Here is a 5518-nt window from a genome sequence, read left to right on the forward strand (position 1 = left end):
ATAAATAAATACAAAGGGACAAAACCCTTCGCACGCCAGACATAACGTGCACAAACTCTTACACTCAATAATAACGGACAAGGACATGGAACAGAGGGTTGAATGCACAACATGTAATTGATGGGATTGAAACCAGGTGTGACGGAAGACAAGAGAAAACAAATCGAAAATTAAATGTGGATCAGCGATGGCTAGAAGACCGGTGATGTCGACAGCCAAACGTTGCCCGAACAAGCAGAGGGACCGACTTCGGAGGAAGTCGTGACAGTACCCGCCCCCGTTGTGGAGGGAGGAACCTGCCGCACCTCAGCTTCCTGGAGCGGACCAGCCACCACCGGCCTGAGGAGAGACACATGGAACGAGGGGTTAATACGGTAATCGCATGGAAGTTGTAACCTTTAACAAACCTCATTCACTCTCCTCAGGACTTTAAATGGCCCCACAAACCGCGGACCCAGCTTCCGGCAGGGCAGGCGGAGGGGCAGGTTTTGAGTGGAGAGCCGAACACCGGGGCCTTACTGCGGTGGCGATCTGCATTCTCCTTTTGACAAGTCACAGCCTGCTGAAGGTGAACACGGACAGCCTCCAATGTCTCCTCCGCACGCCTGAACCAGTCGTCCACCGCAGGAACCTCGGTCTGACTCTGATGCCAAGGCACCAGAACCGGCTGGTACCTCAGTACTCACTGGAAGGGAGAGAGGTTAGTGGAGGAGTTGCGAAACGAGTTCTGTGCCATCTCAGCCCGGGACACGAACGCCGCCCACTCCCCCGGCCTGGCAATAGGACCGCAGATCTGAAGCCATTCTTGTGATTATTGTGACTTTGCCATTGTAATTGTTTGTAAGCTTGTGTTATGATCGTATGCTATCCATTTGTTTTTTTGTATGCTGTTCTTTGTATGCTATTTTAATATTTGATAATTAACCAATGATATTAGGGCACATTTGGCCATGATTACAGACACCTGTGTCTTTTGACACTTTATAAACGAGTCATACCGCTGTGTTTGATCACACCCTGATGAAGACAGCTTGGCTGTCGAAACGTTGGACATTACATTCTGGCATCTGAGCTCCTAAAGTGTGCGGCTCTCCTTTAATTTCAAATAGGACTGCAGAAACCTGCCCACATCCTGGTTTACTTTCTCCACCTGACCATTACTCTCGGAGTGAAACCCTGAAGTAAGGCTGATCGAGACCCCCAGACATTCCACGAACACCTTCCAGACCCTAGATGTGAACTGGGGACCCCGATCAGACACTATATCCTCTGGCACCCCGTAGTGCTGGAAGATATGCGTACACAAGGGCTCCGCAGTCTGTAGGGCCGTAGGGAGATCGGACAGAGGGAGGAGATGACAGGACTTTGATAAACAATCCACAAAGACAAGGATCTCGGTGCTACCCTGTGATCGGTCAGAAAATCCACCAACAGGTGCGACCAAGGCCATTGTGGAACGGGTAAGGGGAGTAGCTTACCTCTAGGCAGGTTCCTAGGAGTCTTTCACTGGGCGCACACCGAACAGGAGGAAACATAAACCCTCATGTCCTTAGCCAAGGTAGGCCACCAGTACCTTCCACTCAAACAGAGCACTGTACGACCAATCCCAGGATGACCAGAGGAGGATGACGTGTGGACCCAATAGATCAATTTGTCACAAACAGCAGATGGGACGAACAGACACCCAGCGGGACACTGGACGGGAGTGGACACTGGACGGGAGCGGACACTGGACTGGAGCGGGCTCTGCACGTAATGCCTGCTCAATGTCCGTGTCCAGCTAGGAGGCGGGGAGTATGGGGGTGGGATCCATGGGCCGCTCCTCTGTGTCATACAGCCGAGACAATGCGTCTCGCATTGAGGGGTCACAAGACAAGACAAAACAAAGGAAAATGAAAGGTGGATCGGCGATGGCTAGAAGACCGGTGACGTCGACCGCCGAACGTTGCCCGAACAAGGAGAGGGACCCACTTCAGAGGAAGTCGTGACATATACACCTCACACACAATAATCAATAAGCATGTCCACCAACAAAAAAAATAAAGGTGGCAAAATCTTTGATTGTTTTATTGACTTTAAAAAAGCATTTTATTCTATTTGGCAGGAAGGGCTATTCTACTAAATTCTCCAAAGTGGGCTTGGTGGTAAAGTTTATGACTTAATAAAATGTATGTACACAGAAAACAAGTGTGCAATAAATATCAAAAACCAAAGAACATAATTTTTTTCACAGCGTCGAGGTGTGAGACAAGGCTGCAGTTTGAGTCCAAATCTTTTCAACATTTATATCAATGAGTTAGCAGACATGTTGGACCAATCTCCAGCCACAGGACTCACTCTATTTGACACAGAGTTAAAATACCTGCTATTGTTACGTCCGTCGTCGGCATGAGACCAAAAACCAGCTTGGAAAGTATACTTCTTAATTTATTTTAGAATGAACAACAAAAAAACAACAAAAGAACAATGAATGTGGCTCTACAGCTACAGTGCAAAAACAAGATCCCACAAACTCGGGTGGAAAACAGGCTGCCTAAGTATGATTCCCAATCAGAGACAATGATAGACAGCTGCCTCTGACTGGGAACCATACCCGGCCAACAAAGAAATAGAAAACTAGAATGCGCACCCAAATCACACCCTGACCAAACCAAATAGAGAAATAAACAGGCTCTCTAAGGTCAGAGCGTGACAACTATATGCTGGAGATTTGGTACTTCTATCACCAACCAAAGACGGTCTTCAACAGGACCGTAACATTCCAGAGCATTATTTCCATAATTGGGCCCCCCCCCACCAAAAAAAACTGATGTCAGAAACACAAATATAAATTCACCCTGATCAACACCATAATTGAACACACTAAAAATGATACCTTGGTCTGACCATATCTGCATCGGGAAACTTTAATATGAATCCACTCAAAGAAAAACCCTGCAGAGCATTGTATGCAATAAAAATGAAATTATCCTAAATCAACACCCCAATTAGAATTTGAACCAAAATATTTGACAGTTTAATCAATAGCTCAGTTTAATCAATAGCTCTTTACGGAAGTGAGGTTTGGGGGCCACTCAATAAACTGGACTTTAAAATGTGGGACAAACATCCAATTGAAGCCCAGAATACTAGACATTGAGGAAATTGAACCAACCTCTGTCGACCTCTATAAGTCTGGGACACTAATGGAGCAGTGCATCCTCGTACAGTCACATGTCTACTGACCACTGTGACTGACTCACAATTAACTGTGACTGGCCCACAACTAAGGAAATATTTGACTATGTACAGACTCAGTGAGCATAGCCTTGTTATTGATAAAGGCAGCCAAATGCATACTTGAATCTCAAGAGAAGACAGGCTATGTGCACACTGCCCACAAAATGAGGTGGAAACTGAGAAGCACTTCCTAACCTCCTGCCAGATATATGACCATATTAGACACACATATTTTCCTCAAATTACACAGACCCACAAAAAATTTGAAAACAAATCACATTTTGATAAACACCCATATCTATTGGGTGAAATCAAATCAAATCAAATCAAATTTTATTTGTCACATACACATGGTTAGCAGATGTTAATGCGAGTGTAGCGAAATGCTTGTGCTTCTAGTTCCGACAATGCAGTGATAACCAACAAGTAATCTAACTAACAATTCCAAAACTACTGTCTTATACACAGTGTAAGGGGATAAGGAACATGTACATAAGGATATATGAATGAGTGATGGTACAGAGCAGCATACAGTAGATGGTATCGAGTACAGTATATACATATGAGATGAGTGTGTAGACAAAGTAAACAAAGTGGCATAGATAAAGTGGCTAGTGATACATGTGTTACATAAGGATGCAGTCGATGATGTAGAGTACAGTATATACATATGCATATGAGATGAATAATGTAGGGTAAGTAACATTATATAAGGTAGCATTGTTTAAAGTGGCTAGTGATATATTTACATCATTTCCCATCAATTCCCATTATTAAAATGGCTGGAGTTGGGTCAGTGTCAATGACAGTGTGTTGGCAGCAGCCACTCAGTGTTAGTGGTGGCTGTTTAACAGTCTGATGGCCTTGAGATAGAAGCTGTTTTTCAGTCTCTCGGTCCCAGCTTTGATGCACCTGTACTGACCTCGCCTTCTGGATGATAGCGGGGTGAACAGGCAGTGGTTCGGGTGGTTGATGTCCTTGATGATCTTTATGGCCTTCCTGTAACAACGGGTGGTGTAGGTGTCCTGGAGGGCAGGTAGTTTGCCCCCGGTGATGCGTTGTGCAGTCCTCACTACCCTCTGGAGAGCCTTACGGTTGAGGGCGGAGCAGTTGCCGTACCACAGTGTTCAATCACAGCAGCAAGATTTGTGACCTGTTGCCACAAGAAAAGGGCAACCAGTGAAGAACAAACACCATTGTAAATAAAAACCTAGATTTATGTTGATTTATTTTCCCTTTTGTACTTTAACTATTTGCACATTATTACAACACTGTATATAAACATAATATGACATTTGACATGTCTTTTGGAAATTTTGTGAGTGTAATGTTGACTGTACATGTTTTATTGTTCATTTCACTTATTATCTATTTCACTTGCTTTAACAATGTATACATGTGTTTCCCATGCCAATAAAGCCCAGTATATATTGAGAGAGAGGGAGAGGAGGAGGGAGAGAGAGAGAGAGAGAGGGAGAGAGGGAGAGGGAGGGAGAGAGAGAGAGAGAGAGCGGGAGAGAGAGAGAGCGTGAGAGAGGGAGAGAGAGAGAGAGAGAGAGAGAGAGAGAGAGAGAGAGAGAGAGAGAGAGAGAGGGGGAGGGAGGGAGAGAGAGAGAGAGAGCGGGAGAGAGAGAGAGAGAGAGAGAGAGAGAGAGAGAGAGAGAGAGAGAGAGAGAGAGAGAGAGAGAGAGAGGAGAGAGAGAGAGAGAGAGAGAGAGAGAGAGAGAGAGAGAGAGAGAGAGAGAGAGAGAGAGAGAGAGAGAGAGAGGGAGAGAGAGAGAGAGAGAGAGAGAGAGAGAGAGAGAGAGAGAGAGAGAGAGAGAGAGAGAGAGAGAGAGAGAGAGAGCGGGAGAGCGGGAGAGAGAGAGAGAGAGAGAGAGAGAGAGAGAGAGAGAGAGAGAGAATAATGGGATGAAATGTGAGTTGGAGACACACAGACTAAAGCAGTGGTCACCAATCGGTCGATGGCGATAGGCTGTTTGATTTCAAAGACATTCCTAGTCGATCACCAAACATTTCTGTAAAAAAAACTACGGTAAAGCCTTTTATTCATATTATTAGCAGCTTGTGTCTTTTTCTTATATCGAGGAATATTTCACTTTCTCTGGTCATAGGAGTCACAATCCAGGCACTTGTCATCTCCCGTCTGGATTACTGCAATTCGCTGTTGGCTGGGCTCCCTGCCTGTGCCATTAAACCCCTACAACTCATCCAGAACGCCGCAGCCCGTCTAGTGTTCAACCTTCCCAAGTTCTCTCACGTCACCCCGCTCCTCCGCTCTCTCCACTGGCTTCCAGTT

This window comes from Oncorhynchus gorbuscha, linkage group LG14, assembly GCF_021184085.1.
Source record: "Oncorhynchus gorbuscha isolate QuinsamMale2020 ecotype Even-year linkage group LG14, OgorEven_v1.0, whole genome shotgun sequence".
Classification (NCBI taxonomy): domain Eukaryota; kingdom Metazoa; phylum Chordata; class Actinopteri; order Salmoniformes; family Salmonidae; genus Oncorhynchus; species Oncorhynchus gorbuscha.